The following is an 18,318-nucleotide window of genomic DNA, read 5'->3' on the forward strand; positions in this document are numbered from 1 at the left end:
CCAATGTAAAAAGATTCTATAAAGAATCTTTACTGTCTTACTGTGTAGTAGCAACCAGAACTCCTCATGATAATTACTGTTGATTACCTCAGCAGGAAGTGACTTTTTCTTTGCCTGCTGGTTCATGGGCCTAAGGACCCCAGAGTGGCCAGGCAGTAACAATCATAGCTCTCCAATTCAGTGGGATCCTTACTGTGTCACTTGGTGGGAGTTTTCTCTACTCCCCCTGACTCCCCACCCCCAATGAGATATAGAAACTCTAACTTGGTTTAGCTTACCTTTTCAAGACAGGAAATATAAATCATGCTAGGGAAAGTAAGGGTTAGAAGAACTACCGCTGTTTCTACATGGCTCCTAGATCCATGTAGCCTAGCTGTGGAGATGCAGCACCATCCATATTGAATCCTGGAGAACAGTGCCCCAACAGTGTATCCCAAGCGGACTCTTAAAGTGAGTCTTCAGTAGGCTCTGCCATTATTCTTTCATGTCCCTTTCTTCTGGTAAAGGGATATGGAATAGAACTAGTGTATCCTTCAATGGAATACTACTTGGAAATGAGAAAGAATGAAATATGACCTTTTGTAGCAACATGGATGGAACTGGAGAGTGTTATGCTTAGTGAAATAAGTCATACAGAGAAAGACAGATACTGTATGTTTTCGTTCTTATGTGGATCCTGAGAAACTTAACAGAAGACCATGGGGGAGGGGAAGGAAAAAAAAAGTTAGAGAGGGAGGGAGGCAAACCATAAGAGACTCTTAAAAGCTGAGAAGAAACTGAGGGTTGATGGGGGCTGGGAGGAAGGGGAAAGTGGGTGATGTGCATTGAGGAGGGCACCTGTTGGGATGAGCACTGGGTGTTGTATGGAAACCAATTTGACAATAAGTTTCATAAAAAAAAAAAGAACTAGTGTATCCTGGGGTCATAGGCCCATTGTCACACCTCCTTTGCCTTAAAATGGATTCTTTCATTCAAGATAATATAGTGTGAAGTACCATGTTGATGGATTAGGCATCCTATAAACCCCCAGATGCTGGAACTGGCAGAGACAATGCAGTCAGGGAAGGTGATCTGGAGTAGATATTCATTCTGATAAAGATGAATTGCTGTCTTTTTAAGGTAGATGGTGTTTAATGATGAATGGTGCCATACAGAGGATTCAGCATTGGTCTGTGCATCTGGAGGGGGGTGGTAAGCATTCAGAAATGACAGTAGCTAGATTAGCTGTGGTGGGAGAGAGTCTGTGTTGTTGGGCCCATGCAGAGCTTCCATCCCTGAGACCAAAGCCACTCTTGGTTCATGGGCCCATTGAGGTATTCCCCAGAGGCTGATTGAGAAACAGAGATTGGCTGACATCCATAGGTTCATCATCTTGTCCATCTGGTCTTTGAGCTCCTTCTCTGAGGTAGATAATTTCCAGTAAACATTCATATGAGACACAAGCATCCACATTTTGAGTTCACTCCCATCAGTCTATCTGTAGAACTTTTCACAGACCTCACTGTATGTGATCTTTCAGACCTATTGCTGTCAGGGCTCTGAACAATTAACCAAACCATTTGTTAATGTTCAAGTGACTGTTTATATCCATATCTCAGGCCAATTCTCCAATCAAGCATACTGCTTGGAAATCCACCCACTGGCATGATTTCCCTTCTCCAGTGTTTTCTGGGATACCCCTGAGTAGTGCTGCAATGTGGCAGCAGTATGTTTCCAGCTAGCACCAATGGATCATGCAGACTTATCTGTGAGCTGGGTCTCACAGTGTTCATAGAGAACTCCTTGTGAAGCTGTATATGTGGATGAAGAGAAAGGCATCCAATACCAACAGGAATCTGAGTTTCCTGTTCATGTGAGTTACTCACACCTTCTGGACCTGCCTATGCCTATTCCCCAAGTACCGCTGAATTGTGACTCAGTGGGTCACACATTCCCCCTAGTCAGTAGAATGTCAAGAGTTTGTTTTCAAACAGAGAGCAATTCTCTGCTAGAGGTCATAGTCTTGCTCTAGGGCAGTAGTGATTTGTACTTCAGTGTCCTGGTTTCTTTCATCCCTCTTCAATTTATCTTAATTGTGTTTATAACTGGCTTGCTCCTTTGAACATGTCATCATCCTGTATAACATTATTGTAATTATTGGAAAAGTCCAGGGCCTTTTATTGGTAACTATTTATAGGGTGCTGGCACTTTATTTTAGATCAATTTTGTTAAGGCCATCAAATAAATTAACATATACATTTCATTTGGAGGAAACAATATATTTGCATGTCAACACAAACAGAAAAGGGGAGAGGGGACTGGGAAAGAGAAAAAGGGAAGAGATGTTTTCTAGCTTAAGATATAACATCTTTTACATTGCTCTTAACCTTGGAAGGCCATGGTGATAGACAGCATTACTTGGGGGTAAGTCTTTGATCCAGGTGATGTGTAGGCTGATCTTTACAGCAGGCTAAAGTCAGTGGCCATCCATGTTAAGATTCCCCTTAGGATGAGAAAGAACTATGAGTGGTATGTTTACTTTGTTCAGCTTATTCCACCCCATCCTGAATGTGTACAGTACTCCTTCACTAGATACTGTGTGATCCTGAATGCTACCACCCTCTTCCCATCCAGTCCAAGAGGATCTGTCTTGTGGGTTCACCCTCTTAGTTTGATCCACCCTATTTCCCCAAAGCCCTTGTCCCATAATCCCAATTCTTAATCCCTACAGTTTTTTTTTTTGTGTTTTTGTTTTTGTTTTGGCCCTGAGTATTAGTCATTGAGCTACATTTAGTTTTCTCCAGGATGAAGCTGGAATAAGAAAGGAGGGCTGGAAATGCTACTCATTGGTCCATCCTCAGGATCAAGCATCTATACTATCATTGGAGTTTTCAAAATCTCAACATGGTGCCTGGGTGTTTTATGGAGAGACAGTACAATGTAGTGATGAAATTGATGAGTTCTGGAACCAGATCACCTGGGTCCAAATCCCAGATCCACCATTTAGTTCTGTGACCTGAGGTAAGCCTTTAACCTCTGCTCCTCAGTCTTCTCATCTATAAAATGAGGAAAATAACACACCCATATTTATAGAATTGTATGAGCATTAATAAATTTATGTGTGTAAACTACTCAGAAGAGTGCCTGGCACATTCTAAGTGACTTATAAGTATTTGCTCCCATATCTTATTATATTATGCTAATAGCTAATATGTCCTTTCTGTTTTTCCAGTTGCATTTCAGAAGATCCTCTTCTCCCAGCCCACATGGTATGGAGTCAGTGTTTAGAAAGCAGGTGCGCATGAGTGGCTCAGTTGGTTGAGCATTAGACTCTTGATTTTGCCTCAGGTCATGATCTCATGGTTGTGAGATTGAGTCCCACATTGGGCTCCATGCTGAGCATGGATTCTCTCTCTCCCTTTCTCTCTGCCCCTACTCTGCTTGAGCATGCTCTCTTTCTCTCTCAAAATATATAAACCTAAAAAAAGAAAAAGAAAGCAGGGGAATATATACTCTGCTCAAAATTGGGGGTGGAGGAGAGAAACAAATCCACTTAATAGAAAAGTATTGGCAAAAATTATGGAAAGAGCCTAAATGTCCATCAACTGATGAATGGATAAAGAAATTGTGGTTTATATACACAATGGAATACTACGTGGCAATGAGAAAGAATGAAATATGGCCCTTTGTAGCAACGTGGATGGAACTGGAGAGTGTGATGCTAAGTGAAGTAAGCCATACAGACAAAGACAGATACCATATGTTTTTTTACTCTTATGTGAATCCTGAGAAACTTAACAGGAACCCATCAGGGAGGGGAAGGAAAAAAAAAAAGAGAGGTTAGGGTGGGAGAGAGCCAAAGCATAAGAGACTTTTAAAAATTGAGAACAAACTGAGGGCTGATGGGGGGTGGGATGGTGGGGAGGGTGGGTGATAGGTATTGAAGAGGGCATTTTTTTTTGAAATTTATTGCCAAATTGGTTTCCATACAACACCCAGTGCTCATCCCAAAAGGTGTGAAGAGGGCATCTTTTGAGATGAGCACTGGGTGTTGTATGGAAACCAATTTGACAATAAATTTCATATATTAAAAAAACACAAAAAAACCAAAAAACAACATTAATAAATATACAGGTCACCCCCCCCCCAAAAAAAAAAAAAAAAAAGAAAAAGCATTGGCAAGTCAGTATGTAAAGTAATAGGAGAGACTATAACACTTTGTTAGGCCTGGGAACGTGAAGACATATTAATTTGCTTAAGAGCACTAATGAATCTAGATAGCCAAGGGTAGACATATAAGTAATTTATTCTTGTAAGCTTGATCATCACTATATTAGTCATTAAATACTTGATGATTTACACATTTGGAGAAAGGAAGGCTGGGAGGTCCCAGAACATTGATAGATTCTTCCCTAATTCTCATCATTATTTATTGTTTCTATTTTCAAGCAGAGGAGAAAAGTCAAATTACTCTTATTTTTGAAGATGATGTTATTGGTATGTTGCAGTGTTTGGTTTAGTACTTTGTGAGATGTTCATGACAAGTTAAAAAATTAGGAGATCAAATTGCCTTTTACTTTATGCATTTAAAACAAAATTAGAATTTTATTTCTAGTTTTATTTAAAGAGGAATTAAAATTCAAGAATTAACTCAGCATTTTGCTGTAGTTGGAAAAGACTGAGGGTCAACCAACTAAATTTGATGGTTTATTATTACATGCATTCAGATGTGCTCCCACAAACACACAATTACTAAGAGCAAAAGAACTTATTTTTTTCTTTCTAAAAGGCTGCTGTTCAAATAAAGTTTTGAATTTCAAAAGGAAAGAGAAAAGCAAAGCCATTTCATATAGTATTGGCATTTAGCAAGTACTTAAATATTTGTTTGATATTTGAATTTATGTTAAGGTGTACATATATTATATATTAGTTAATTATAACAATTAATGATTTAGATATTAGTTAATATATATTAATATATATAATGTGTATTAATATATAAGGTGTATATTTATTAATATATATTAAAACATGTATATCTTAAGCTTATATATATATATATATACCTTATACATATATATATTAAAAATATATATATATCTTAAGTTTATTTAGAGAGCATGAAGGGTGGGGAGGGGCAGAGAGAGAGGGAGAGAGAATCCCAAGCAGGATTGTCAGCGCAGAGCTCAACTTGGTGCTCGATCTCACCAACTATGGGGTCATGATCTGAGCCAAAGTCAAGAGCCGATTCTTAGCTGACTGAGCCACCCACATGCCCTTAAGATATATTAACCTGATGTTGTAGATTGTTTACATAAATGACTGCAATTTTTCTTCCCTGTGTGCATGCCCCCTTGCAAAGTGACTCTGTGAGTCCTCCCATCAGAAGTGAAATTTATTTCCCCATCCTTTGAATATGAGCTGGTCTTGTGATTTGTCTGACCAATAAAATATAGTGGAGGTGGTGCTGTTCCACTTCAGGCTTAAGCCTTAAGAAGCCTTCCTCACTTTAGTCTCTTTGGAACCCTCTTATCACTATGTGAAAAGCCAGGCTAGTTTGCTGGGGAATAAGAGACTAACTGCCACATGGGCAGTTGTCCTGGTGACAGCTGGCCAACTGCTAGACATGTGAATGGGACCATTCTGGACCAGGAAACCTGAAGTAGAATAGCCTAAATCTGACCTATTTAGCTATGGCTATTTGGAGCTGCAAGATAAATTCTGGCCAATATCAGAAGACACATCCTGCTGAACTCAGACCAAATTGCCTGTCTACACAACAGTGTGCTAAGTAAATGGTAGTTGGTATCAGGTTTGGAATAAGAGCTAACATTTACTGAGTGCTTACTATGTGCCAGGCAGCACTCTAAGTGCTTTACGGTTATTGACTCAACTTTCATAACAACTCTGTGATAAGGTTGTAAGTGAAGGAAGTGACAAGCAGAAGTAACATCTCAGCCAAACTCATCAGCCTGATCTCCTCCCCCTGCTTGCTGATAATGGGGCAAAGGTCAAGATAGACAAAGCCAAGTCTCTTCTTAATGAGGTTTCTTTAGAGTGGTGTTGACTAACATTTCCTGTAAAGGTCCAGATAGTAAATATTTTAGATTTTTTTGGACCATCTCCGTCACAGCTACTGAGCTCTGCCTTTGTAGTGTGAAAGTAGCCATAGGCAATATGTAAACAAATAAACCTGGGGTTCCAAAAAAACAGGTAGCAAGTTGGATTTGGCCTGTAGATCATAGTGTGTTGACCCCCACTCTAGAAATTAAGCTCTAATGACATAAGACATCCATTGAATGTAATAAATAAGTTTACACTCTATGCATCTAGCATGGTACCTAGCTCTGAATCATCCTTGGGAGAACTGAGAAATAGTCACACAAGTTATTCTCAGTAGGCCTTAATTCTTCTGCAGAATCCCAGTTAAGAAAAGCACTGTAGGTGTTAGTTTCGTCTTAAATCTGGTTCTTTTTGTAGCTGTGGGGTAACTGCTATAGCCATGGACAATATTTTCACATGTTCACTCTAGTAGGAAGAAGAGATCCAGCCCAAGGAGAATAAGGAGGGACTTCTCCCGAGGCCCAACAAATTTCTCTGGTGTCTCAGCTGGAATGTGTCACTATTCATTTCTGATCCAAGCCCTAGCAAAAGAATAGGGTTTTTCTAACTGGCCTGGAACTAATCAGGTTCTGCAGCAGTTGGATCAACAGTTACTGTGCTGCTGATATTTTTAATTTGCCCTCTCACTTGAATTATAGTTTTTCTCCGTTCAAAAATAATTTTCCCTTGGGCACCTGGGTGGCTCAGTAGGTTGAGCGTCCAGTTCTTGATTTCAGCTCAGGTCATGATCCCAGGGTCATGGGATCCAGCCTCATGATAGGCTCTGTGCTGAGCAGGGAACCTGCTTAAGGTTCTCTCTCTCTCTCTCTCTCTCTCTCCCTCTCTCTCTCTCTCTCCCTCTCTTCCTGGCTTGCACTCTCTTTCTCTCTTTCTCTAAAAAAAAGAAAAGAAAAAAAATTTCCCTTAAAACTTTGAGCATATTGCTCCAGTGTTTTCTTGCCTCTGGTCATATTGATACGAAGTCAATGTCTATCTAATTTTTGTTGTTTTGAAGTATAATTTTTACTTTTTATTTTGGACACTTAAAAATTTTGTCTTTATTCTTGCCAAATTTTATCATGATTTGAGGACTAGGTTTTTTTTCATTTATCTTTCCCAGTACTCAATGGAGTCTTTCTACATACAGACTCATATCATTGTTCAGCTCAGGAAATTTTTCTGCCATTATTAAAAAAAAATACTGCATTTCTCAATTCTGTCTCTTCTCACCTGTAAACAGTATTACTAGTGTTTCTATAAAAAGTGGATATCTGGACACAGACACACAGGGAGAATGCCATGTGAACATGAATGTAGAGATTGTGGTGATGCATCTGTAAGCCAAAAAAAGGCCAAAAGTTGCCAATAAACCAATAGAAGCTAGGAGAGATGCATAGAATATATTATTCCCCATAACCCTCAGAATAAACAATCTTTGCCAAAACTTTGATCTTGGACTTCTAGCTTCCAGAACTGAAACAATAAATTCCTGTTCTTTCAGACATCTAGTTTGTGGTACTTTGTTACTACAGCCCTAGGAAACTAATACAACTCTGTTCATACTCTCCATTTGTTTTGTCATTTCAGACATTGTATTCCATAGTTAAGAAGAATTTCTCAACATCCTCTCATAGACCATTAATTTGTTCTGTAGCTATGTCCATTTGATTTGTTTTTAAACCATTTATATTTTCATTATAAGGATCTAAAATTGGTTCATTTTCATTAACAGCCTATTCTTATTTCATGGATACAACAAGCAAATTTTGTTTTTCTGTATCAGCTTTATTTCCTTTGAGATGTACTAGATAGGATTGTATTAAATTTCAAGTAACAGAAATCACAACAAACTATAACTTACACAAGTAGTGAGTTTATTTTTCCCATGAATTAAAAAGTCCAGAAATGAACATGCAGAGTTGTCATCTAGGGACTAGGCTCCTTCCGTATGTTTTTTTTAAATTAAATTTTATTTTTTTTCTTCTTTTTATCCTGCCATTTTGAGCATGTGGCTTCACCCTTGTGGATGTAAGATGACTACAAAGCATTGGGTATATATTACAGACCAGAAGAGGAAAGACATAGTAAAGAGGAAGGAAGGATTGGTATCCATGTTAGTATGACAGATGCATTTGACAAAATCCAAAATTATAGTGATTTAAAGATGAAGTTTATCGATCTCTTATATTAATTAAATCTGGAGGTCCAGAGCTGATATTCCACCACACGGTGTCAGGAACCTAGGCAGCTTTTCTTTTTGTTCTGTCATTGAAAATATGCGGCTTCTTTAATGTGATCCAACATGATTGCTCAAGATTCAGCCATCATTTCTTTATCCCAGCTAGCAAGAAAATGGAACAAGGAGGACATGAACTTACATCTCCTGGCCAGAACTTAGTCATGTGACCACACTTAGCTGCTAGGGAGATGCCACTGAATTTCCCAGTGGAGTCTCCCCCTACCCCTTAGGAAGCCATAGACTGGGCTAAAATCAGAGCTCATAACAAGACTAAAGAAAAGAAGAATGAATATTAGGAGACAACTGGCCAGCTCTGTTACAATTAGGAAAGCAAAACTTACCCTTAAATACCCAACAGACTTCTATCTCAGTGGCCAGATCTGTTTTTCCTCTTACATGATTGAGAGGTAGAGTTTTGCTAAATCATTCATCAAAATTCTGGTAGTAAGGAAGAAAAGGAGAATGGATCTTGGGTAGGCAACTAGCAAGTCAGTCACACTTGTGTATAAGTTTTTCAATTTAAACAGTGATGCTTCTTTCATGCTATTTGTTTTCCTTAAATTATTAGTGATACCTGGTTATATGATCCTGCCTTTTTTTTTTTTTTTTAAATCTTTTTGTTGTTTCTGGTGGTGGTGGTGGTGGCAATTACTCCAAGGATAACTTCCAGACTCCTTAGGTGAAAGAAATGTCACAGAACAGTACAGGAAGAACGAGGTGACACTGTTTAGATGGCCATAGCACAGGCGGCAAAGGCCACAGGCTGGAGGTGGGGGCACAGGGAAAGGCCCCCAGGGTGGCCAGGGGACACAGCAAGGACACAGGCAGGGTGGCCAAGTCTAGGGGACTCTCGCTCATCTGCATTGTTTGAATTCTTCCAGACAGAATGCCTCCAGGTGACACTTGGCAGACCATAACATCTGAATAATCATCATTATAGCGAGACTAAGGTAGGAAAGAAGCAAGTGGAGCAGGCGCTGAGGTATATTCAGAGGCTAAACCAGACGCAACCGAGCGGTGGAAAGCAGACCTGTGTGGTTAACATGGGTGGGACGGAGGCCTCTGGAGGCCCAGAGGCTGGTCTGGGGGTGTGTGGCAAGCCGGGGTCTGGGGCTGAGCAAGTCACTGGCGTGGGTGCCTTCGTTCAGTGAAGATGCCCAGGTGCTTCCAGGCTGGAGGAGGATCTTGGCAAAAGGCAGCAGGCTCGCGAATGGTGAGAGCGCCAGCGAAAGCTCTCGGGCACCCCTCCGGGTGCATACCCCCGGTACTTCCGCAGATGCGGTTACAGGAGAGTCCCTCTTGCCGGATGCAATCGTCTTCGCCCGCCTGCCTCACGTGGTCCGACTTCACGGAGCTCACACCAGGTCCGCCAGGAGGCTGCCCTTGCGGTACGAGTCCACTCCAGCTGCCCTGCGGTCTCAGTGCTGCAGACCCCGGAGAGCCTGCAGGTCTCTGACATGGACAGGTCCCTGACATCCAGCTATCGCTGCCTCAAAGCAAGGAGGCCACAACGGGGGACTGGTGACGGTCACTCACACAAGCGCAGCACGGGAACACAGGACTTTGGCAACCGCCGCAATCCACGTCACACGCAGGAAGATCACGCGAGAACGTGCTGGAGGCGGGACAGGGAGCCGCTGGTGAAGATGCGCATGTGCGGTCTCTCAGCTTCGCGTCTCGTGGTGTCCTCCTCGTGTTCCACTACCGCCGGGCTCAGGTTCTTGTCGTCGGCCAGCTTGCTGAGGCGTGAGGACGCCATGGGGTCAGAAAGCGCCATATTCTTTTCTTCAGAGAAACTGCCTCGCCACCTATGCATTGTTGAAGTGAGGGCGGTTTTCTTTCCAGTTTCTATCCCTCGGGCTCGGACGTCGGGCAGTCGGGCTTGCCCCGCTGCGGGGTATGTGTGTGGGGGGGGGAGGGGCTTGGCCACCTTGTCCGCCTCGTCTTGTCCGATGTCCACCGCACTTCCCGGGAGCACCACTGGTGGTTGCGGCATTCCGGCCTGAGCCCACATGACCCCCTCCTCTTACAGTAGTGGGTGCTGGTTTCTGAATGTGCAAGTTCCTGTTCCTGAATGTTGCATCTGCTTATCACAGACTGCTTCTAGCGACTGCAAGGAGGTTGGGAGGGTTCCGGTAAGGCAGAGAGTAGCCTGGTCTTCTGAGTGTGGAGACTTCATCTTCTAACCAGCATCCTGCCCAAGAACCCACACTCACTGCGCTTCCTGGGGCTAATGACTTCACGATTTTACTACCTGCTTAGAGGGAAGGACAGATCTCTTGGATGGTCCTTTGGAGGGCCTTGACAAATTACCCCAAGAGTTCGTTTCCGGTCCCTTTAGGGTTCTCCTTATTCGCTAACTCAGAACTGAGAGCATCCCAGGAGCAGCTGCCGCTTTTTGCAGAAGTTTTCTGATGAACAGACTTGGGGCTTTGGATGTATGTATGTATGTATGTATGTACATATGGATTTATTTTTATTTTTGTTTTTGTTTTTTAGAGAGAGAGTACAAGTAGGGGAGAGGGGCAGTGGGAGACAGGGAATCTTAAGCAGGCTCCATGCTCAGTGTAGAACTCAGTGCCGGCTCCGATCTCACGACCCTGGGATCATGACATGAGTGGAAATTAAGAGTATGGCACTCAACCTGTGGACCTACCCAAGCACCTCTATATGTATTTATTTAACCTTTATTGGAATACAGTTGACAAATAACATTGTGTAAGCTTAAGGTACACAGTATGTTGACTTGATACACTTAAATTGCAAAATGATTATGATCACAGTGTTTGGCTAACACTTGCATCATGTCCCATAATTACCATTTCCTTTTTGTGGTGAGAAGATTGAAGATATCTCTTCAGGATCCTGTTTTAATTATATTTGAATATATATCTAGAAGTGGAATTGCTGGATCACATGTTCTAGTTTTAATTATTTAAAAAAAACGTTTATTTGTTTATTTTTAAGAGCAAGAAAGAGCACAAGTAGGGAAGGGGCAGAGAGAGAAAGAGAGAGACAGAGAGAGAGAGACAGAATCTGAAGCAGGCTCCAGGCTCAGAGCTGTCAATGCAGAGCCCGCCTGGGGACTTGAATCCATGAACCATGAGATCATGACCTGAGCCCAAGTCAAGAGTCAGACACTTAACTGACTGAGCCACCCAGGTACCCCTCTAGTTTTAATTTTTTGAGGGACCTCCATGGTGACTGTGCAATTTATATTCCAATCAGGTGCACAGAATTTCCTGTCTCCACATCCTCTCCAACACTTGTTATCTCTTGTCTTTTGGATAATAGCCATTCTGACAGGTGTGAGGTGATATCCCATTGTGATTTTGATTTGCAGTTTCTTGATGATTAGTGAAGTTGAGTACCCTTTTATATACCTGTTGGCTGTATGTATGTTTTCTTTGGAAAAATGTCTTTTGATTCCACGGCTCATTTTTCAAGTCAGATTTTCCCCCCTCTATTGAGTTATATGAATTCTTCACGCATTTTAGATATTAACTCTTTATCTTAGATACAATTACAAATGTTTTCTCTCATTCCATAGGTTGCCTTTTCATTTTTTTGATTGTTTGCTTTGTTATGCAGAAGCTTTTTCATTTGATATACTCCTACTATTAATGTTTTGCTTTTGTTGCTTGTACTTTGGTGTCATATGCAAAAAATTGTTGCCAAGACCAATGTCAAGACCTAATGCTTTCTTCTTAAAGGTTTATGGTTTAAGTTTTATGTTTAAGTCTTTATTCCATTTTTTTTAAACATTTTTTTTTCAAAGTATTTTTAAGTTTATTTTTGAGACAGAGAGAGACAGAGCATGAATGGGGGAGGGTCAGAGAGAGAGGGAGACACAGAATCGGAAGCAGGCTCCAGGCTCTGAGCCATCAGCCCAGAGCCCGACGCGGGGCTTGAACTCACGGACCGCGAGATCGTGACCTGAGCCGAAGTCGGACGCTTAACCGACTGAGCCACCCAGGCGCCCCAGTCTTTATTCCATTTTGATTTATTTTTTGTGAATAGTATAAAATAGAGGTCCAGTTTCAGTCTTCTGCATGTGGTTTTCCAGATTTGCCAACACCACTTATTAAAGAGACTGTCCTTTTCTGATTGAGTATTCTTGGCTCCCTTTTCTTTCTTTCTTTTTAAAAAATTTTTTAAAAATGTTTATTTTTGAGAGAGATAGAGACAGAGTGCAAGCAGGGGAGGGGCAGACACACACACACACACACACACACACACACACACAGAATCTGAAGAGGCTCCAGGCTCCGAGCTGTCAGCACAGAGCCCAATGCAGGGCTCGAACTCCCCAACTGCTAGATCATGACCTGAGCTGAAGTCAGACGCTTAATGGACTGAGCCACCCAGGCGCCCCTCTTGGCTCCCTTTTCAGCTATTAGTTGACCATATGTGCAAGGGTTTATTTCTGGTCTCTTGATTCTGTTCCATTGGTCTATGTGAGTGTTTTTATGACATTACAATACTGTTTTGATCACTATAGCTTTACAGTTTGAATCCAGAAGCATGATGTCTCCAGCTTTACTCTTTCTCAAGATTGCTTCGGCTATTTGGGGTCTTTTGTGGTTCCATACAAATTTTAGGATTGTATTTTCTATTTCTGTGAAAAGTGGCATTGGAATTTTGATAACAATTGCATTGAATTGATAGATGGCTTTGGGTGGTATGGATGTTTTAACAATATTCTTCTAATTTATGAAGATAGGTTATCTTTCCATTTGTTTATGCCTTCGTCATTGTTTTGTTAAAATCTGTGGTTTTCAGGGTACAGATCTTTTATCTCCTTGGTCAAATTTATTCCTAAGCATTTTATTCTTTTTTATGCTGTTGTGAATGGCATTATTTTATTGTTTCTTTTTCAGATACTTTGTTGTTAATATGTACAAATGCAACTATCTTGTTGAATTACTCCTTTTGCTCTTGTATTGTTTACTTGATATTTTTAAATTGTTTACTTGTGTTCTCTGGTAGCTCTCTGAGCATCTTTGGAAAAATTAGTTTGAATTTTTTGTTGGGTAATTCCTGTATCTTTGTTTCTTTGGGGCCAGTTAATGGAGTTTTACTGTATTCCTTTGGTGGAGTCATATTTCCTTGATTTGTCATGATCCCTGTAGCTTTGTGTAAGTACACATTTGAAGAAGCAGTGACCTCTTCCAGACTTTAAGAACTAACTTCTGTAAGGGTAGACTTTCACCTGTGGGCACAGACATGCTGAAGCTTGCTGTGACTTGGGTCTCGTGGCACAGAGTAGCAAGTACAGGAGCATGTGATGGCACCGGGTCTGGAGGAGTGTGTTACCTCTTTGGCTCAGGCCGCTGGGATCCACAACTTAAACAACTGTGTGGTCCTTTGTGACTGTTGTGGGAATGGGCATGCTGCAGTGGCTGCAAGAGCTGTTGGGGTCCTCAGTAGCATCTCCAGGTCCAGTGGCTAGGGACCAGGTCAGGCAGTGGTGATGGCTGGAGCCAGTGGTGTGCACACATTCAGTTGCAGGGACCAGCTGTAGGTGCCTACGTAGTGACAGAGGCCAGATGCAGACAGACATGTTTTGATGGGGCCAGGACAAACAGCAAGGGCCAAGGCCAGCTATGGGCTCACTGGCAGCCTACGGGGCTCTGGCTGTCAGTGTGCTATCCTTTGGCTGTACAGTATCCCCCTGGACATTCATACTGTGAGAGGCTGGTGTTGGGGGTTGCACCAGGGGTGTGCAGGTACTTAGCTAGAGGATCTAGCTCTGAGTGTGCACATGGCAGTAGGTGTCAGCTGTGGGGGTCTAGGCTGGAGTCTGGTACTCACGTAGACACAGAGTCCTGGGCAGTCTAGATCCCAGGTTCATTGGGGGTTGGGGGGAAGGCAGAGTAGGAATAAGGGAAGGACCCAGGCAGCTGCTGGCATCAGCAAACATGAATACCTGTGGGGCAAAAGCTGGGGGAATATGCAGGTTGTTGACAGAGCAGGTCACTGTGAACTGTGGTCACTCCCACTGGCTGTTCTTGGTAGTCTCTGCCTTCACCCTCTTGTTCCTAACCCTCTCTGTTTGTCTCAGCTTTGCCCCCTGGGTGGGGTGAGATCAAAGCAAGACCTTTGTGTAGCACCCCAAACAATGGAGAAGCTGGTGGCCCACCCTACTCTTTCCTGGTGAAAGGAACTCTTTCCAGCTGGGAAGTTCCTGTTGGCAGTGAGCAGTGGGATTGATGAAGGAGGCAAAATAAAAGTGTCTTCCTTCTCTTCTTGTGTGGTTATTCTCAGGATTTTTGTTCCACTGTTTTGCTAATGTTTCTTAAGTGGACTCCAGAAGCTCTCTCTCAGAGCTCTTTTTGTTCATGGATAGCTGTCTATTACTGAGCTTTGTGGGACAGAGGCTAGGATCTCCTATGTGGGTTGTCATTTTGGTGATGTCACTCCTCTTGGGGCTTTAGTTTTCATTCTATTTTATTTTTTTTTATAATTTTTTTTAATGTTTATTTTTGAGGGACAGAGAGACCGAGTGAGAGCGGGGGAGGGGCAGAGACAGAGGGAGACAGAATTTGAAGCAGGCTCCAGGCTCTGAACTGTCAGCACAGGAGCCCGACATGGGGCTTGAACCCATGAACTGTGAAATCATGACCTGAGCTGAAGTCAGACGCTTAACTGACTGAGCCACCTAGGCGCCCCTAGTTTTCATTTTAAATCCAATCTAATTTTACTTTTACACACAGGTAATATATAGGTAATTTGTGGTTTCCTGAGAGTATCTCTATGCTTGATAAAAAACACAAAAGTTTTCTGTCATTTCTAGGGATTTGGGGGCAGGCCTGCATACATACTCAGCTTCTTATGTACTCAGCTTCATATGTGCCCATCTTCTTAATCCAATCCTCCAATATAATTCTCTACTATATAATAAACTAAATAATCTATGTAGTAATAAATAGGTCAGTAATAATCGACTAAATAAAACGCTGATGTCCTGTGGGGTGTATTTATTTCCTTTGGATGATATAACAAATGGCCTCAAACTCGGTGGCTTGAAACAGCAGAACTTTATTTTCTCACAGTTCTGGAGTCCAGAGGTCTGAAATCACATTATGTTCCCTCCAAAGGATTTTTGGAAGAATCCTTCTTTGCCTCTTTCAACTTCTGGTGGCTCCAGGTATTCCTTGGCTTGTGGCCACATCCCTGCAATCTCTGTGTCCATCTTCACATGGACTTCTGCTCTTTGTCTTTGGGTGTCTGTGTGTTTCCCTCTTCTGTCTCTTATAGGGACACTTGTCGTTGGATTTAGGGCCCACCTGGTTAACTGGGATAATCTTATCTTAAGATCCTTAACCTAGCTGCAAAGATCCATTTTCCCAATAATGTCGTATTTAAAAGGCTGGGGTGTTAGCATGTGGACATAACTTTTGGGGGCCACCATTCAACCAAGCAGAACATCTGGAAGTCACATTTAGAAATATTCTGGTGTTATAAATTGCAGCATTTGGTATCTTGTGGAGTAGGTAAACATTACTGTTATATAATGCATATCTGCTCCCACAGATTCTTTTAAACTTTTCTCCAATTTCTTCCCCTTTGCTACCTTATCTGTAGGGGAGGCTTACAAAAAAGCAAAAGAAAAGTGTACTCACCAGAAATCTTTAACTGCCAGTATTTGCTGTACCCTTATGTCCTGAGAAGAATAGATAATAGTAATCAAACCACCTATTCTTTTCCTAAGTCCTGCACCAGTATTCACTCCATAATCTCACACATGGTTTTCTTTTGTGAGGCTAGGGTGAAATCCATAAAATAAATTAAATAATAGTGAACCCGAGTTGGACCTTTGCAATGCAGGTGACTCAGTTACAAGTAAAGCATTTCAAATTCTTGAGGTAAAATCACAGTGGATAATGCCAAGCTGCCATTCTTTTCCCAGCAGTTGATTCTCTAGGCATTAGGTTCTCTGAGGCTTTGGCTTAACTCTGCTTGGGGGTCATTTCTTTCTTTGTAAAAAAATTTTTAACATTTATTCAATTTTGAGAGAGACAGAATACAAGTAGGGGAGGGGCAGAGAGAGATAGGGAGACAGAATCCAAAGCAGGCTCCAGGTTCTGAGCTGTCAACACAGAGCCCAATGTGGGGCTTGAACCCATGAACTGTGAGATCTTGATGTGAGCCAAAGTGGGACACTTAACTGACTGAGCCACCCAGGCACCCCCATTTCTTTCTTTTGTAAGAGGCAGTCAGAATCCTCCTGTGAACATTTCTTTTAAGTGGCCTGGATTATCGGCTTTCCTCATATACCATTTCGCGAGGTGCTTTTTTCTCTGGGGTAACTTGCAGGTAGAAGGAGTGAGATGATGGGGATAAGGTGTGACAGAAAACCTTAGGGACATGTGAAGCCCCCTCAGGGAACTGGAGATTTGGTTTGGTGTGTTCAGACCGCTTGGCAGGGTCTGATTTCCTTTCCAGGCCCTAAATACTTACTGAGTTATTTTTAACCCCTAGCCCCAGGAGGTTTAGATCCCTTAGTAGATGGAACCCGGCATTTCTGACCTAACAGTGTGGCTAGTGTGGTGATAACATGCTATGGGACAGGAAGATGAAACCATTCCTGACTAAAGAACCTGTTTTAGCAAGAGTATTAGTGCTTCCCTCTCTTCTCTCTCAGGGACACTGCCATGCAGACGCAAGGAATGCGGCGACTGTGAAGGTTGACCATAGACAAGGATTAGTAAGACTTAAAATTCTGGAGAGACAGGGAAACTGGATCTCAGGTCTATTTCTTTGTTCAAGGTTTAATGAGCTTTGAATTCAGGGAGAGAATCAGAGTGAACTCCATTGTTTAGGGAGATGATGCAGAACTTAATGGAGAAACCATTATATATTTGTAACAGGATGTTAAATGGGACTTTTCCCCTTGGGTTAGAATTTTAGCCAAAGCACAAAATGGAGAACATTAGAAAAAGGGCCACCTCTGTAGGGTGTCCTAAACATGGCATATCTTGCACAATTACCAACTGCCACCCCACTGTCCTGTCTCAGCCTGTGTAAGAAGAGGACTGGGAGAGGGAGGGAGTCATCTGAGAATTGGGTCTTTTGGAGGATGCAGTATTTGTGGTAAAAAGTTTAGCATCTTCTAGAAGCCCTGGGGTAGGGACAATAATAAGACAGTCTTTCTTGAAGATTGGGAGGTGCCTGTTAGTGGAGGAGGCTAGCTTTTCATTTCCTGTTTGGACACCTGCTTGGGCAGTGGAACTGACGACCTGCCCATATTCTTAGTCCAGTGGAGGAGAAGAGAATTATAAAGACATGACAGGACCAGGTGGGGTGGGGAGTGGCTGCACAGTAGGCTAGTGAGGTACCTGTGGGTCATCTGGACTTTGAGGAGGGTCCTTGAGCTATTTGCTGGTTTTTAGTCACCCAAGAGGCTGCAAGCTAGACCTTCCAGAATCCCAGCAGCAGAGGCCATGGGATGGGTTGCTGGTGTTTAGAGCCAAGGAAAGGGTCTTGTGACAGATTTTGAGGCTGAGCTTGATTTCCCACAGCAGGGAACAATAGTAGGGTGGGGAGGCCTTGGTTAGCATTTAAATGTTTGCTTTCTGAAGGCATAGTGGGTCAGAGGAGTTGTAACAAGAAAGAATAGTAACCTCTTCCAATCAGGTCAGGAGACATTCTTTGTTCCCCCTGGTGTTCTTTCTTGCCTCAGCCCTGGAGGAGGTAGAAGGTTTAAAAGGGTAGACAGGAGATGTGTAAAGAACAGGCCATGTCCCTTCCCTGTTCCAAGTGCCTGGAGCCACAGTACAACATGTTTTGGGGAAAGAGAAAACTTTAAGTTATAGATGAAATTGACACTTTCAGTTGGGACTGGACTGAGTTAACAAATGAAAATATTTGGAAGCCTGTGGAATCTGACCAAGATGTCATTAGGCACCAGAAAGGGGGCATCCATCCCACAGGGTTGGAAGCAGTGGCTGGGACTCTCCATGCACAGATTAAAAATTTTTTTTTTAACGTTTATT

At 42.3% G+C, this 18,318-nt stretch overlaps 1 long non-coding RNA gene across 1 annotated transcript in view; it reads left to right on the forward strand.

Moving 5' to 3' along the window:
- The first annotated feature begins 9,945 nt into the window (after window positions 1-9,945).
- The window catches only part of LOC122238015, a 142,257-nt gene continuing 133,884 nt past the window's right edge, over window positions 9,946-18,318 (forward strand). The window contains exon 1 of the long non-coding RNA XR_006216942.1: window positions 9,946-10,143. This is a non-coding gene — a long non-coding RNA (uncharacterized LOC122238015). The remainder of the gene's footprint in view (window positions 10,144-18,318) is intronic.

The sequence above is a fragment of the Panthera tigris genome, chromosome B1 (genome assembly GCF_018350195.1).
Source record: "Panthera tigris isolate Pti1 chromosome B1, P.tigris_Pti1_mat1.1, whole genome shotgun sequence".
NCBI lineage: Eukaryota > Metazoa > Chordata > Mammalia > Carnivora > Felidae > Panthera > Panthera tigris.